Raw genomic sequence first — 18,900 nt, 5'->3', positions numbered from 1 at the left:
ATGGAGCCGAAAGCACTTTGGGTACGCAGCCGTGCCTTGGCTTGAGAGCGACTTTAGAGTCGCCTGGTCCAAACTCAAGGCAGGAAATGCTAACAGAGAGCGCTTGAAGGTAGCCTACTTGCTTGACCGATGCTAAGGCTAGCAGGAGTGAAGTCTTGAGCGAGAGTGGCTTCAATTTGGCTGACTGTAGCGGCTCGGCTCTGAGGACCGTTGATAGGTCCCAGGAGGGTATGGTAGGAGGGCAAAGTGGGTTGAGCATCCTCGCCCCCTTCAGGAAGCGAACAATCAAGTCGCTTCTACCCAACAATAGGACGGCCACTGGAGCATGGAAAGCTGCAAAGCAGCCACTTAGACTTTGAGTGTGGAGGGGGTGCGACCCGCATCCAGTAGCTCTTGTAGAAATTAAAGTACCAGCGGAACTTCGCATGATGCAGGGTCCTGGCTCCGGGCTGAGCACCAGCTGGAGAAGATGGACCACTTAAGGGCATAGAGGCGTCTTGTGGACGGGGCTCTAGCCTCACAAATGGTGGTTAGGACTCTCGCTGGGAGGCCCGAAAGCTCCCATCGAGGGGCCACACATGGAGGGCCCTTAGCTTGGGACGGGGGGTTCCAAATGATCCTGTTCACCTGGGAAAGGAGGTGATGTGTAAGCTAGATTTATGCCTATTTTTTCACATCTTCATGGACACCACAATGATTTCGAATTTCTCATGTAGAATATTTTTCCTTGTAATTATGTATGGTTTGCAAAAATGGCAACTGCTGCGTCTGTGTAGATGAGAGAATCAAAGTGTATGTGCGTTGTGCACACGCTACATTATGGCCAAACATGCGCCCTTAAAATAGCATCTGAACGTGCCACCTTTAGACTAGGTTTTTCCTGGTCAGTGGCGGAATATTTTTCTGGAACTACACCAGGGAACGTTTGCGCTGGAACACGCCTCCTCTTTTTGCTGAACCGCCCCCGGGAGCGCAAGTTCATTCCCCAATTTACCGACGTGCATCTGTGGAGGGAAAAGTCTGCTGTGCGTCGGGTGCAAATTAGGAATGATACATGCATCGGTGTACTAAGTCAATTGCACTGGGTGCAAGATAGGGTGTGTAGTTTCATATCAAAAGTAACCTTCTCTGCCCTGCCTGTCTGCGTTGTCAGTGTCCTCTTTGCGATGTATTTTTCACTGCGTGAGAACATGGTTTGGCTTGTCGGACATAGCAACAGTAACTAAAGGGGGCGGGTCTTTGCGAACGGTCAGTTGACAGTAGCCCCACTTACATTACAAAATGTAGCAATTGCTGCTGTTTTGCAAAATGTCCCTTTGCTCCACCTGGCGGTCATTTCGAGAACGACTTTGAAATGGGACTGGATTATTCAAACGCTGCAGTAATAGACATTCTGGTTGACTGCCAACTGTATACATCACTCAGATCCCCTGGGCATACTAATGCAAGGATTTGTTTCAGGGTTAGCATCTTGAACGGCTGTTTCACAAGGGCCTAGTTCAGATGTCTGAGATCTAGGATGGCCCTGAGGCCACCATCCTTTTTCAGAATGAGGAAGTAGCAACTGTAGAAGCCTGACTCGCTGTGTGGAAGATGAACTGTTTCCTTTTGCCAGTAAGCTCATTACTTCGGTGAGAAGGACGTGAACCACTTTCCTCATCACCAAAGTATTGAATATGCGCGCGAAGCGGGGTGGTTTGCGAGCGAAATGGAGCGAGTAACCTTGTTCTATTGTGTTCAGTACCCAGGGATGGCATGTCAACATTGCAAAGTTGTTAAAACACTCCCTGGTCTTTCCTAAGACAGAAGTTTCAGTAAAACTGCACAACATTTATAAGTATGTATTCTTTTTATTTTACTTTTTAAAACCAGTTCGGTCCAGCAGAAGAGCTCAAACCCAGAGTCCAGCTTTGTGTCTATGAAGAGTAACTGGTCTATGGAGCTGCCAGAAAAGTTAAGGATTGGAGACAAACTTTCTGATATCAGGTATATAATTTCTATGTTATGCTTATAGTATTTGATTTTTTATTAAATTATTATTATTAATATACAGCAGTTTAATGATCTGGATTTGAACCAAACAATTCTAAGTTCAAATCCTGTAAGTTTCAGTCTATTAATGATTATCATTGAGCTCTTGTGTAAAGCTCTATGTATTGTATTGTTAATACATTCACACACTGTAAAGGCTGTTGGTCTGTTACTCAGTTAATGACACAATTACATCAATATCAGTGTGTCTGATTCTTTACCCTCTTCATTCTGATTTAATGTCAAATCTTCCATCCAGACCAGTTAAAAACAAAACTGTGTACAAGTCTGTGATTCAACCACAAGACTTTAATGAAAGCATGTATCCTGGTTTTAGGTAAATTGTAGGACTTTTTGTTGTTGTTGTTTAGTTTTAGGTGCTGCAATTCACATCACACATCACTCAAACACATGATTAATAATTGAAACATTTCAGAAACCTAATGATGTTCTGTGTCCCATAATACAGCACATGTTTTAATGTATGGTTATTTACTTCTCTGACTTGTGTAATAATCTGGTATATTAATCTTACAGCCATGACTCTAATCCTGCTGAAGTCCTCAACACATTGAGATCAAATCTGAGAGAGAAGTTTGAGTGTTTGTATGAGGGAATATCAAAGCAGGGAAACCCAACACTCCTGAATGAGATCTACACAGAGCTATACATCACAGAGAGTGAAAGTGGAGAGATCAATAATGAGCATGAGGTGAGACAGATTGAGACACAGTCCAGGAGAGCAGAAACAGAGGACACACCGATCAAATGCAGTGACATCTTTATAACTTTTCCTGGACAAGACAAACCCATCAGAACTGTGCTGACAAAGGGAGTCGCTGGCATTGGAAAAACAGTCTCTGTGCAGAAGTTCATCCTGGACTGGGCTGAAGGGAAAGAGAATCAGGACGTCCAGCTCATTTTTCCACTTGCTTTCAGAGAGCTTAACTTGATGAAGGACAAAACACTCAGTCTTTCAGATCTTCTTCATGTCTTTTTCCGTGAAACAAAAGAAATGGACATATCAAGTGATAAGTATAAAGTTTCATTCATATTTGATGGTCTGGATGAGTGTCGTCTGTCTCTGGATTTTCAGAGCGATGTGAGGTTGTGTGATGTGACTGAATCAGCCTCAGTGGACGAGCTGCTGACGAACCTCATTGTGGGGAATCTGCTTCCCTCTGCTCTCATCTGGATCACCTCCAGACCAGCAGCAGCGGATCTCGTCCCCTCTGAGTGTGTCCATCGAGTGACAGAGGTACGAGGCTTCAGTGACCCACAGAAAGAGGAATACTTCAGGAAGAGAATCAGTGATCAGAGTCTGGCCCACAGGATTATCTCACACCTGAAGTCATCAAGGAGCCTCTTTATTATGTGCCACATCCCAGTGTTCTGCTGGATCTCAGCCACTGTTCTAGAGAAGATGTTGAGTGAAGCAGAGAGTGGAGAGATTCCCAAGACTCTCACTCAAATGTACACACACTTCCTGCTCATTCAGACCAACATCAAACATGAGAAGGACTATGAGAAGAAAGTGAAAGATGAAGACATGATTGTCAAACTGGGGACACTGGCTTATCAGCAGCTTGTGAAAGGCAACCTGATCTTCTATGAGGGAGACCTGAGAGAGTGTGGCATTGATGTGACAGAAGCATCAGTTTACTCAGGATTGTGCACTCAGATCTTCAGAGAGGAGTTGGGCTTGTATCAGGGGAAAGTCTTCTGCTTTGTTCATCTGAGCATTCAGGAACATCTAGCAGCTCTATATGTGCATCTCTCCTTTATCGACCAATAACATCAATGTGTTTGACCAGATTACCAAACCAACTAATGGAGACAAAGTTTCACTATCTGATCTCCATCAGAGAGCTGTGGATGAGGCTTTAGACAGTAAAAATGGGCATCTGGACCTTTTCCTTCGTTTCCTTCTGGGTCTGTCAGTGAAGTCTAATCAGAGTCTCTTACAAGAACTAAAGACACAGACAGCAAACAGCTCTCACAACAATGAGAAAACAGTTGACTATATTAAAGAAAAGATCAGTGAGAATCCCTCTCCAGATAAATACATCAATCTGTTTCACTGTCTGAATGAACTGGGAGATCTTTCTCTAGTGAACGAAGCTAAACCTCATATGAGCTATGGAGGATTACGTGATGTGAAACTCTCCTCATCTCAGTGGTCAGCTTTAGTGTTTGTGTTGTTGTCCTCAGAGGAGACACTGAATGACTTTAACCTGCAGATCTTAATTGGAGACAGAAATGATCAGTAAGTAACATTGAGTACAATCATTATAGTCTAAAACATTATGAACAAAGAGAAACTAAGAGATCAGAGGTTTTTAAATCACGGGGCACTGATTGATTTCTGGGATACTGTACATAATTTGCGGATGTTTCTCAAACCGTGGCTGTGTCCTAGTAAGGCTGCATATCTCGACTGCCACGTCATCAAGCGCCTCTGAAGGCCGTCTCAGTTTGAAGGATCTTTTGAAGACAGACTTCATTTTGTGTCCTTTATTCCGCTTATTTTGAAGTATGGATCAAGTGTATCCTTTGTGTCCTTCAACCATCCACAATCCTTTGCACGCATTCCAATTCACAAAAAATAACAGATGTAAAACGAGTCGGCACTGAGATGATCTGAGTTCATTATGATATATAAGACACAAATAATGTTTATCAGAGATGAAGGCAAGGCTTACATGTTATCTTTTTTTTCTGTAAATGGTATTTAATACAAACTATTTTTCCTAAATTAAGTTTTAATAGTATTTTTGTGCCGTGACCGTGGGGCGGGAACATGTGTAACGTAGCCATGCACACTTACTTGAGCGTCTCATTCTATTATTTAATACTGAGGACTCAAGTCTACAAGCCTCAGAATGACCCGAGTAACTTCATTTTCCAGTTGAGTGCGTGAGCCTTTCAAAGTTACTCATTTGACCGTTGTGTGCGCAACGTCTGCGCCATCACAAAAATTGGGCTGCAAGCGGATGATGATGAAAATTACGTCACGCGAACAGCCAAAGTATACTTGATAAAACAGTTAATTGCATTGATGCTGTTCCTGGTGGACGTTTAGCTCTTCACAGTGGTGCAGCGGACGGACAACGCAGGGCATGTTAAATTACTGTTGTTTTTATTGTTAGGCTATTTTTATCATTTAATAAATATTACAATTTATTTGCCCAGCAATAATTTCATAGCGTATCTCAGCATAACTGACGCGCTGCAAGGATAAAAGATTACATTTGCTTACTTCTCATTTCAAAATCAACTTGTTTAACACAAAATACTTCTTGATTCATGAAAATAAAAATGTTTTCACTATGGGCCACAAGAGAAGTATTAAGAAAATAAATTAGATTAATCTCTCATCGAGAATATGCACAGTTAATGCAGCGTCAGATGCAAAAATCTCAGTTAGTTTTTACTGTCTGTTTCTGTAGTGAATAATTGACTGGCGTTTGAGACTTCTTCACCAGCATAACTCTCACACAAAGTTTGCACATGACTTGTGTGAAATGATATCCAATGGCTGGCCTTCATGGTTAAAAATGGAAATATTGTCAATATTGTGGTATTTTTCTTTATCACCAGTTGCTCGCATAATGATGGACAATGATTCATATTTCGTGAGCATAATTTCCTGTGATAATAAAATTAAGTAAATTATTAAATAAATTATTAAATAAACAAGTAGGTAAATAACAAGCAAGCAAACTTGTGTGCTTAAAATTTCTGTGAATAATTGGATGATGCAGCTTTAAGCGCACATTTGAAGGAGATGCACATCATCTCGAACAAATCAGCAGTGGTGGAAAGAGTACTGAAAAAACATACTCAAGTAAAAGTACCATTACATTCCAAAAAATGTAGTGTGAGTAGAGTAAAAAGTACTTGTCCAAAAAACTACTTGAGTAAGAGTAAAAAAGTAGCTTGAGAACTCATGAGTAGTGAGTACTGAGCTGCGAATTCTACCCCCTTATAATAAACACTGTGCACTACAATTTATAAATTAAAAAAAATTGCACATACTGTAATTCACATTATATTTTTTTCTTTGTCAGAAAGATTAAAGAATATCTAACGTCCATCTTTTTAAAATGCATCAAATCAGTACACTCATCACCATTTAAATCATATTACAGTACTTGAAAAAAAAAGGCATTTAAAATTAGTCGAAAGGCCACTGAGCCTGAGCATGCTATTGTTGCACATAAAATATCAATATTCATAACTGTGCAAAGAATTCAAAAACCTTTAGAAACTCATATGATAGTTCAGCATCACACACATGAGATGGGTTAAAAAGAGAGATAAAAAAATACCCAATTTCTCTCCAAAACGGTACCAGTTTTAGTGTTTTGATAAATGAGAATCACTAATATTATCAGATTACCTCACCTAATGCACTGAAAAAGGCTAAGATAGCAGGCTAACACTAATTACACTGTAATTCCATGCTATTAAATATGTTACAATTTAAACGTAAATGCACATTGTTCTATGTGGCATCATCCCTTACATTTTACACAGCTACATTTACTCACATTGTAATGCTGATAAATATAATTTGTAAGGAAAATTGTGCATTAAATAGGGAAGTTATATCCGGGAAACTTTTACAAAACAAACAAACAAAGAAACAAACACACACACACACAAATGCATGTCTCTTTGTAGTCTCGGCGAAGCTATTTTATCAGCAGCATCCACACACACAAAAACAGTTGAACATGAAAAACGTTTTTTGCGCAAGTGAACTTGCCAAATGAAGACGGATTGTATGAAATGGATCAATAAAAAAAAAACGAGCTGTAGTTTATTAACGAGCTGTAGTCACGCACTGACAGAAATGCAGTTCAAGTTAATGCCATGGTTCATAAGGTGCACTGATACTGAATCTGGCTGCATGGCGAGCGCGAGACGCGGCAGTGCACAGATCGTGACGCGCGTCTTTCTATAATGTGATTGTGAAGTAAATGGGAGCGGGAATTCACCGCATTATGAACTCGTCACGCAATACTACGTGGGAACGGATTGCGAAAGCGTGGGCACGGTTTATGAATTTGTGGGTACAGATTGCAAAAACTGGTTAACAAGTCTGAGAGCGCGGATTAGAAACTCGTGGGTACGGTTTATTAAACCGAGGGAACAGTTTGAGAATTCGTGAGTACTGTTTATAAACTGAGCGGACGGATTGCAAAACCGTCGCCACGGATCGTTTTTTTACTCACACAGGTGACTTCCCGGGCTCCGTATCCTCCCTTAATGCTGACTTCTGTTGACTTGGGACAAGGAAACGACGCATTTTAAAGCTAATACTCGCGTCGCGCACACAATTACCGATCTCAATAGAGCTGCATACAGTTATTTTTTCTTTGCGTGTCGCGCCTCCCCTGTGGATCTTTGGCGCCCCCCAGGGGAGGCGCGCCTCACCTATTGAAAACCGCTGCTTTATAAAGCAGTGTTTAATTAAAAAATATTTGAGGGTATTTAGTAAGGTATGTATGTATTATTTTCTTATGATATTAATTATTATTAGCATTAATAATTCACTTTTTTTTTTTAAATAGTGACACACAAAATACAGCAGATGAAGTTCTTCAGAAGCTGCTGCCTGTGGTTACAGCAACTAGATCAGCTGTGTAAGTAACACTGCGAACAATCATCACTGTTAAAACATTATAACATTTCTTACTTAAAAATTATAAATTAATGTTTTAACAAAAAATGTGAGTCACACTTTAGCTTTTAAACCCTCCACCTATCTGATCTGATTTGTGGTTTGGGCGTAACGTGCAATAAACCAATCAGACGGTCATCTCACATTACCTTTAAAAGCAGGCGCGCTTGTTCCATGGCGGATTGCTATTATAATGGCGGATTTGCCAGGCACACGCCAGGAGCAGTTCACAGCCGAGGAGACCGACATTTTAGTCAGGGCTGTAAAAGACAGAGAAGTGACATTGTATGGAGATGGGAGAAACCCACCCAAATTATCTTTGGTTAAACAGGTCTATAATTATTTTGGTAAATGTGTAAGCTATATTTATGCCTATTTTTTTTCCACATCTTCATGGACACCACAATGATTTCCCTCGTGTGGTAATATTTGTCTTTGTAATTATGTATGGTTTGCAAAAATGGGAACTTCTGCGTCTGTGTAGATGAGAGAAGCAACGTGTATGTGCATTGTGCACACGCTACATTATGGCCAAGCATGCGCCCTTAAAATAGCATCTGAATGCGCCACTGACTTTAGACTAGGTTTTTTCCTGGTCTGTGGCGGAATTGTTTTCTGAAACTGCAAAATAGCACCAGGGAACATTTGCGCCGGAACACGCCTCCTCTTTTCGCTGAACCGCCCCCGGGAGCGCAAGTTCATTCCCTAATTTACCGATGTGCATCTGTGGAGGGAAAAGTCCGCTGTGCGTCAGGTGCAAAATAGGAATGATACATGCATCGGTGTACAAAGTCAATTGCGCTGGGTGCAAGATAGGGCCCTCAATCTCTTAGAATAACAGTAAAACTCACTGACATGTTGAATTGTTTAAAAAAAGAGCTATTTCTCAAATTATAAAACAATTAAGATAAAAAATATTTGAAGAGTGAAGAGTGTCATTGTTCTCTACAGGTTGAATGATTGTGGTGTCACAGATGAAGGTTGTGGTGCTCTGGCTTCAGCTTTGAGATCAAACCCCTCATACCTGAGAATACTGGATCTGTCTGTGAATAAACTAGGAGACTCAGGAGTCAAGCTGCTCTCTGCTGGACTGGAGAATCCTCACTGTAAACTGGAGTCACTGTGGTAAGGTCATACGTGACCCTCACATGAAACTGTCACTGTGAATTTTGCTATTTCAGTATTAATTACAAGCAAAGCTATTGAAATAACGAGATCAAATTTAGCAAATAATTTCATATTCTTCTGTTTGAAGCGTTTGCTATTTTTCTCCTGCTGCTGTGCGTTCATGTGTTTGATCTGTAAATGATTGAACACATGAGCTGCTCCTCATTAAGGTGATACTGCAGTACTGATAGTCACACTGAAAAACACACTTTGAAATCATAATCAACATTTAACACCCTTTACTTTAAACACACTCAATCTCAGCACAATCAGGATTAACACAGTCCATTCATTTTAATTGTAGGAGAAAACTGGCTACTGTAGAGATTTCTTTCCATGTTTAAAATCTACGTCAAGTCAAGTCACCTTCATTTACTGTATATAGTGCTTTTAACAACACAGATTGTTTCAAAGCAGCTTTTACAGTGATGATAGGAAATTGAAGTAACAGATATTGTTTTGGCTTTACAGCAGCTCTAGAATAAAGTTATAGTTAAAGTTAAAGCCAGCTAAAGTTAGTTTTGATTGATTCACTTCCGTCGCAACGAATCATTAGTTATTAACTTAGGTTAGTTATTAACACCGTTCTAACAGAAAACCCTTAATTCGCTGACGGCGTGCACATGCGTATGACGCGTTTAGTCTATAAGTATGCGCGTTTTAATATATATGTGCGCAGGCGTGTAGTCCTTCTTTACAAACCAACCCTCAACACACTACTTGTCTGGCCTTAAAAATGTATACATCATTTTTTATCGCTTCTGCTTAACCACGTGGTGACTCTGTACAGATATAACGACAACGTTTTATCTGTACAGAGGGAAAGGGAAGGGAATGAGGGGAGAGACTAGTTGACACTTCATGACTACTTTGTCGTCGTGTCCAGGCGCAGGTCCTTCATCAGATCTGGATACGGCCTGGATCCGGCAGACTGCGGTAAACCACGGTATAAACAGAGAGACTAATATGAGCGTAGACGCCATCCTTCTTATGATGTAACAAGAACATAAGGATTTATGGGAAGTGTTCCCAGTTCCGGTTGACCTAATCTATGCTGCCTAACATTGAATTATAGAAGTCTATCATGTGTTATGTGTATGCTAGGTCAAAGAGATGTGTTTTTATACTAGATTTGAACTGACAGAGTGTGACTGTTCCAAAGTTTTGGTGCTAAATAGAAAAAGGATCTACCGCCAGCAGTCGATTTTGATATTCTAGGTATTATCAACTGGCCGGAATTTTGAGATCACAATAGACGTGAAGGACTATAATGCTTTAACCCTCTGAGGTCGACAAACGCGCCCGCGCGTTTTGCTGGATTTTTTTCAGTTCAGTTCAAAAGAAATTAATTTTGCTCTGTTGACTTTGATATTACAAGCAAGTTTCATACATCAATCGATTCTGTTAAATGTGTATTATTTTTGTGTATACTCACAATAAAAACAAACTGTTGTGCTTTTTGCCAAATAAAGAAAAAATAAACGTGATGCGAGCTCTGCCTTCTCTCTGTCAGTGAAGACCATTCTGAAACGTGTCCGAAAATGAACAATAACTCAGCGAATACTGAGTCAAACAGGCATACAGTCACACAGGCATGAAGCTTGAATTCTCTTCTTTAAAATTAGGTAATTTATATAAAAAACAAATATTCTCATCTTGTGAAATCTGTATTAAAAGAGAGCGATTCCAGTCGAGCTAATTAGAGCTCATTCAAATGTAATGTGACTCCGCCCACGGAGAGCGCGTGCTATTCAAACGCAAATTACTGAAGCAAGCCTGTGAACGCCCCCCATAGCAGCTCGAGAAAACACAAGTTTAATCATATCATTGTAGCCTACGTGTTTACACCATCTGGCAGCGCTGTGAGGAATAATAATAATGGAAAATCTACCTCAGAGTGCGGGTATTGCAGGAGAGAGGATCCGAATATGTAGTAAGTTTTTTTTCCTTCTCAAGTTAATCGCGTTTCTGTGAATGAATGAACGGCAGCCGCAGAGATGCGCGCTGTTTATCACAGCTCGCAAAAAGACAGTTTAAATTTAAATTGTGTCTCTGTGTGAATGAATGATGATGTTTTAGCAAACTGTATTGCTATACTGAGTTGAGTAAAAATCGACAGAAATATGTTGAAATAAAATGTAGGCTATTTGGATAAGCAACATATTAAACTGAAAATTAACATTTAAATGCCCTAATATTTCATAAAAACAACGTTACAGTCAGGCGTTTCTGTTTGTGAATGAATGTTTCGGTTTTAGCAAACTGTATTGCTATACTGAGTAAAAATCGACTGAAATATGTTGAAATAAAATGTATTTGTATAAGCAACGTATTAAACTGCAAATTAACATTTATATTTCTTATAATAAAAAATGAAAGACCTATGTTACAGACATGTGAAAGACAACATTTCGTTGATTAGTTTTGGATAGATTATAAATTTTTACTGTAAAATATCTGCCAACTCAAATAAGCTTTTGTTTGCCAATATTTGCTCATGTTAAATATAGTATGTTTTGTCAAAAATAAAGTAATCAAATAATCAATCAAATCCTTAACTTTGAAATATGTATGATAAAATGTATACTTTAGTTTTTACAAAGAAAGATTACACTTGAATTGTTGTTGTAATTGTAACCTTTTTAATAAAAAAATATATTTACAAGGTAGATGTAAACAAACTATTAAAAGGTAAATATAAGCCTTTTCTTTAAATAATTTTTATTGTGTTTTATTAGTGACAAATTTGGGGAGAGGATAAATATTCCAAAACTGAAAATACAGTATGAGAATTAACTGCACAATTACTAGACATGTTTTCCTTGGATATTATAGGCCAAATTGCAAGCACAATATGTGGAAAAATAAAAAAGAATTGAGATGTTTCCAACTGTTGCTCTTGCATTCTTGTGGCTCAGTGACTCACCTGAATGAATGGCTAATTAAGTATGCAGGCCCCATTGTCTCTTAAGGTGTGAACCACTCAATATGCATGATCTGTGACGCCCACTCCGCATATTGCCTTTCCAAACAGAAAGTGCTTTGCAAAATTCAAATCAATGTATTGTGTTATATGAATGATTGGGCAGGGTGATTTTCACATCATTTTGAAGAAAAAACACTAGGCAATGACATCTATTAGACAAAAGTCTTATTGGCACATATTTAGTATGTTTTATGGCCTTATTTCAGAAACTTTAGTTTTTAGTTTTTTCAATAACCACGCATAAACATTATTCTCTCAAAAATGCAGACATGTACATTCTTGTTGCTCACATATTATGGTAGCCCTGTTTGTGCTAAATAGTGTGTAATTTTTTTTTGCCATTAATATGTTTATAAGCAACTGAAAAAAGCACAAATGTCAGGGCATGTCAGAACATCTCAAGGACCCCAAAAACACCTTAGACCCCAGAGGGTTAAGAGCTCGCTCAAGTACTGGGGTTCTAAACCATTTAGTGCTTTGTAAGTAATCAGCAATATTTTAAAATGTATACAATGTTTAATAGGGAGCCAATGCAGTGTTGACAGAACCGGGCTAATATGGTCAATATCATGTCATTTGTATGAGAAAATTATTATCAAATATATCAAGTCAAGTCAAGTCATCTTCATTTATATAGCGCTTTTAACAATGTAGATTGTTTCAAAGCAGCTTTACAGAGATAAACGTATAATTTAAGGTAACAGAGATTGTTTTGGCTTCATAGCGGTTCTTTAATAAAGTTATTTTCCAGCTAAAGTTAGTTTTGATTGATTCGCTTCCGTCGCAACGATAATTTGTTATTAAATTAGGGGGCGCTAAGACGACACCCTTCTCTCTACACAGACTTTAAACGCGAACCTGTGATAAACGCTGATGGCGTTCACATGCGCATTAAGAATTGGTTCTATAGTTATGTGCATTTGAATATATGTGCGCAGGTTTGTAATTCCCTACAAGCCAAGCCTAAACAAAGTACTGGTCTTTCCTTATAAATTTTGATACAGAATTATATTTTATTTTGTCACTTTGGGGTAGGTAGGCGAAACGAATTTTCCCGACAACTCTTTATCTGTAGAGTGGTAAAGGGATCCTCCATAGGGAGAGACTAGTTGGCACTTCAGCTCTGCGTTGACATCGGGTCCGGGCGAAGGTCCTATGTCAGATCTGGATACAGTCTGGATCCGGCGGGCTGCGGGAAAACCTCTGGATAAACAAAGACACTAAAATTACCATTCAGTAGATGCCATTCTTCTTATGATGTAACGAGTACATCAGGATTTATGGGAAGTGCTCCCGGTTCCGGCTGACCTAATCTATGCAGCCTAACATTGAATTATAGAAGTCTATAATGTATTATGTGAATGCTAGGTCAAAGAGGTGTGTCTTTAATCTAGATTTGAACTGACAGAGTGTGTCTGCTTCCCGGACAATGGTAGGAAGACTGTTCCAAAGTTTTGGTGCTAAATAGGAAAAGGATTTACCGCCAGCAGTCAATTTTGATATTCTAGGTATTATTAACTGGCCTGAATTTTGAGATCGCAATAGACGTGAAGGACTATAATGCGTTAAGAGCTTTGTAAGTAATCAGCAATATTTTAAAATGTATGCGATGTTTAATAGGCAGCCAATGCAGTGTTGACAGAACTGGGCTAATATGGTCATACTTCCTGGTTCTGGTAAGAACTGGAGCTGCTGCGTTTTGAACTAGCTGTAGTTTGTTTATTAAGCGTGCAGGGCAACCACCCAGTAGAGCATTACAATAATCTAGCCTTGATGTCATGAACGCATGAACTAATTGTTACGCATTTGTCAATGAGAGCATATGGCGTAATTTAGATATATTTTTATGATGGAAAAATGCGGTTTTACAGATACTAGACACGTGACTTTCAAATGAAAGATTGGTATCAAAGAGCACAGAGCAAAGACTTAACAGAGCAGCCATCAAGTGCTAGACAGTATTCTAGGTTATTACGTGAGGACGTTTTTTGTCCAATAATTAGAATTTCTGTTTTTTCAGAATTAAGTAGTAGGAAATTACTAGTCATCCAATTTTTTATATCAGCTATGCATTCCGTTAATTTTGTGAATTGGTAAGTTTCGTTAGGTTTTGAAGAAATATACAGCTGAGTATCGTCAGCATAACAGTGAAAGCTAATTCCATGTTTCCTAATGATATCTCCCAAGGGTAGCATGTACAGAGTGAACAGCAGCGGTCCTAGTACTGAGCCTTGTGGGTACGCCTTACTGAACTTGTGTTCGATAAGACATCTCTTCATTTACTGTTACAAACTGATAACGGTCAGATAAGTATGATTTAAACCATGCTAGTAGATTTCCACTAATGCCAACATAGTTTTCTAGTCTATTTAAAAGAATGTTGTGGTCAATGGCGTCAAATGCAGCACTAAGATCAAGTAACACTAATAGAGAGATACATCCACGATCGGATGATAAGAGCAAATCATTTGTGACTCTAACGAGAGCTGTCTCGGTATGGTACGGTCTAAATCCGGACTAAAAATCCTTGCAGATATCATTTCTTTCAAGAAAGGAACACAGTTGTGAAGATACTGCTTTTTCTAATATCTTTGACAGAAAAGGCAGATTCGAGATCGGCCTGTAATTGACTAATTCTGTAGGATCAAGTTGCGTTTTTTTAACAATCGGTTTAATCATATCCAGCTTAAATGTTTTTGGTATGTATCCTAGAGACAAAGACGAATTAATGATATTAAGAAGAGGATCTATGACCTATGCATTTATAGTGTATGTATATAAACATTTATACTGTTGAAGGGAACAAAACAGATGGTGTTCAGTCTATTTCGTAATAATTTAACTTTGTCAGATATAAAAATCCTCCAGTTTCCCCCTGATATGTAGTGAGGTATGGGCCGCTGATAGATGGCAGTTGCTTGTCCCCCCCTCTCTCTCTCTCTCTCTCTCTCTCTCTCTCTCTCCTGTCTTGCTCTGCCACACACACTCCCTCTCTTCTTCTCACAGCCGTCCATACACATCTCGGTAATTGATTTACTTTTTTTTTTTAACCAATCAAATTTCTATGGTCAGTTGAAACTAAAAATACTCTTTGAACCAAAGATGTTTTTTACATGATTTAATCACAAATTATCACAATCTTTTTTAATTAACTTTTCTTTTTTTTTTTTTTTATCAAAAATCCAAATAACTACAAACAATGTTCCTTCTAAGCTGTGCGTGTATGCAGCCGCGCACTTCTGATGAATAAAGCGCAGAGGACAGATGTGAAATGTGTGGGGAAATCCATTTGATTGTAGTTTAAGTAATTGCAGTGCTCTGGTCAACCGCTATAGAGTTGTTAGTGTCGCTATAGAGTTGTAACAGTTCTAGGTTGAATTCACTGTTACTAGTGCTTTTCCGCTACACTAGGGGGCGATGTCCTCATTTCTGAGGGGTGAGGATGCGGACATAAGCAGAGAAGAAGTGAAGTAAGGAAAGGAAACTCAGGTTTTTCTATCATACAAATTGAACTGATATGTAAATTTGTATGTGCTGTTATGGAGGGTGAATGCATTTGATGTTACTTGTTTGGCACTTAAATATAATCACTGCAAAACTCAACGGATGGTACCCTACCTCTTTATAATGATTTCGTTCTATCTTTTGGAATTCAAGATGGTATATGGGTTGTGGCACAGTGATTTTACTGTTTTTTACTGGCACTCGGAAACTTAAAAATGGCACTTTATGACAAAAAGATTGCCGACCCCTGAGTTAGATAAAGTTTTGTTAACAACTTATTAACCATAAAAAGTTCTCACTTTAGATTAGTTAACGGAAAATCAGAAAATGTCACTAAGTGCTTTAATACAGCCTTTATTGGACATTAACTACATTAGTATTAAGAGTTTCTTAAAATGTTTACAAATACATTAAGCTCAAACACACACACACACACACACACACACACACACACACACACACACACACACACACACACACACACACACACACACACACACACACACTGTCTCTCTCTCTCTCTCTCTCTCTCTCACACACACACACACACACACAAACACAAACACATCAGTATTTGTATATATTGCATATTGACAGCATTATGTTGTTATTTTATCTTTTAAGTTGCCATGTTTAGCTTTATTGTGTGTCATTGTTCTCTACAGTTTGGAGGATTGTGGTGTCACAGATGAAGGTTGTGCTGCTCTGGCTTCAGCTCTGAGATCAAACCCCTCACACCTGAGACAACTGGATCTGTCTAAGAATAAACTAGGAGACTCAGGAGTGAAGCTGCTGAAGGATCTGAAGGGTGATCCACATTATAAACTGCAGATAATATATGGTAAGAATAGTTCTTAACAATTTTCATCAAGTAATTTGTACCAGGTTGTACCAGGTTCAGTTCACGTGTGTGTGTGTGTGTGTGTGTGTGTGTGTGTGTGTGTGTGTGTGTGTGTGTGTGTGTGTGTGTGTGTGTGTGTGTGTGTGTGTGTGTGTGTGTGTGTGAATATTTTGTCTGAGATCATCAGATAATGAGTCTTAAATTCAGCTTCAATTTCTGTAGGTCTCTGAACTTTAAACTGTGTTTAATATGAGTTTAATGCTTCTCATAGTGTTGTGACTGATTGTGAAAATAATATTAATGTTATTTTCAGCTTTTTCCCTTTAAGTTTTTCTATGTGTGTGATAATCTGAGATTTGGGTTGTTGTTATTAACTGATATTAAGTGTAATGATCATGTCTGCTGGTTCTGTATCAGCTGTCCATTGTGTGAAAGTGACCTTTCATGTGCTTTTGATTTTGAAAAGTGACTTTGAGCATCAGATAGAAGCTATATTATCATGTTTGAGAATGAATTAATATAGATTATCTAGTTAGTTTTCTTATGAAAAGATAATGGTAATGTCTCATACTGTATATGTGACTGTGTTTTATTTTAGGTATTAGATGACATTCTGATCTTCTGATGATCATCTGATGGTGAATAAGGATCCACTACAGAGACTCACAGTCAACAGAATCAACAGAGACTGAAGATACAGTGACTTCACTGTTATAAATTAAGACTTCATTTAGATTTCAACGATCCTCTGAAAGACCTGATGAGGTGGCAGTGAAACATCTTTTATTTCACAGCAGCAAAATACAATTTCTCATTCATAGATTCACCATTTTATTTGTATAAACACACAGTATAAACTCAAAAAGGTTGGAGTTTTGTCAAAATAAATAGAGAGCCTGAATGTGTTTGTGTTTGTGTTGTACCAGCAGAGGGAGACAAAGACTAATGAAAGATTAATTTTTCATAATTATGAGAGGAAAAAAAAACAGTTCAAGCTCACTTTTGGAAAACAAACGATGGAAGCTTGAGTTTATACATCATATTTTTAATAATAGTTGTATTACATTTGTATTAATGTATTAAAGGGGTCATATGATGCATTTTCTTGTTTTCCTTTAGTCTGCTATGTAGCTGTTTTTACATGTATAAGATCTGCATACTTACAACGCTCAAAGACTCCTACAAAAAGATTTATTCTATCTAATGCCCGATACACTCTGTGCGATTTTGGGCTGTCCCAGACAAAAGACGAGCATTGTGAAACTATCGTTTTTTTACAACAATGTTGTGTAATTAGAGGAAAAAGCTTCTAAACGGGGGTTAAGCATAGCATATTATCAGTACATCTGAATCAAATTAACTTGTGTATTAAAGCAGGCTAGTTGAATATTGCGCTCTAAATTTGTAGTTTTAGGGGATGTTATCTGATAATAGATTAGGCTAAGATAGGTCATTGGATAAAGTCAGTCACACATAACAAACCACAAACAGTCTATTATTGGTTAAACCCGTTCTATAAATACAGTTTTATCCATCGTTGTGTAATTAGAGGAAAAAGCTTCTAAACGGGGGTAAAATATAACATTGGGGCGTGTGATAAATATAGTGATGGGTGGAAGTGGTAAAATGAGAATATTGGTTTCATTCCTTAGTAAATGTGCAATAACGGGAAAAAAAATCCTTATTTTAAAATGCATATTTGAGTAAGCAAAACTGTACTGGTGGAGTTTTTTAGGCATTGTGATTCAACAGTCATATACAATGTATTTAAACAAATTTCAGTTGTTAACATTTCAAAGTGTTTAAGTTCACCTGACATGGAAAGTGTACCAACCTACCCATACTTTATTTTTTACCAGTATTTGAGAGAGATCTACAATCCTTTTCATGCCAAAAGGAACAGTTCAGCTCTTCTGGATGATGCATTATCATGTGTAGCATCTGGACCAATCAGACACACACAAATTATTCATTATATTTAATGAATAATCCAGCAAACTCACTCACCCAGCAAAGGTCTATGAAACTTCCGCCAAAACTAACATCCCAAATGAAGCTAACACACTGGCAGAACCCGGTGTCCTGTTACAGGACACATTAAGACTGATAAGACTTTTTACGACCCCAAAAAGGAATTAGCAGAGGGCTGTGACACTCACTTAACTCTTGCTGAGAAGGAGAAATAAACCCTTTTAATCCTATATATTCTATATATAACCACATGAGAAATTTATAAATATGTGTCTAATTTTCCCATCTCATGATTTTCCTTTTATGTGGTTTGGTTCATTTTTTCTTCTAATTCTAAATGCGTGCCCCATTTGTTAATTCACATTTCATTTTGCCAACTTTGTGACGCATTAGTATTATAAGAATCTTGAAGATTCTTTTCTTAAACATACAATCAAATTAAATATTCAAATGCCCTGCTAGAACACAAAGGGTTGTAAAAATTTCGCTCCAAAGGGAAAACTTCTTATTGGCTCACACACCTCCAGAGGGTGTGACATCTACACACTTTAAAAATCACTGATCACAAGATCATCTCTCTTAGTCACTTTGTGAATTCCTGATGTGAAGATGATGCTGAAATAGAAGTTTTTTAAGGACCCCCAAGCTTGTGCCAGGCTGAGGCCTTGTCTTTCCATTCACCAAAGATCCTCTGACAACCACTGGTTCTCT

At 38.3% G+C, this 18,900-nt stretch overlaps 1 pseudogene across 1 annotated transcript; it reads left to right on the top strand.

Moving 5' to 3' along the window:
- Window positions 1–1,875: 1,875 nt before the first annotated feature.
- LOC311297729 (NACHT, LRR and PYD domains-containing protein 3-like) lies at window positions 1,876–17,465 on the top strand (annotated as a pseudogene). Its single transcript, XR_014630301.1, has 6 exons — window positions 1,876–1,986; window positions 2,569–4,297; window positions 7,611–7,682; window positions 8,672–8,845; window positions 16,043–16,218; window positions 16,817–17,465. The product of XR_014630301.1 is annotated as an NACHT, LRR and PYD domains-containing protein 3-like (transcript).
- The last annotated feature ends 1,435 nt before the right edge of the window (window positions 17,466–18,900 follow it).

The sequence above is a fragment of the Rutilus rutilus genome (assembly GCF_951802725.1).
Source record: "Rutilus rutilus genome assembly, chromosome: 9".
In the NCBI taxonomy this organism is placed as follows: domain Eukaryota; kingdom Metazoa; phylum Chordata; class Actinopteri; order Cypriniformes; family Leuciscidae; genus Rutilus; species Rutilus rutilus.
The sequence above is the reverse complement of the archived record's forward strand: the minus strand, read 5'-3'. Positions and strand labels throughout refer to the sequence as shown.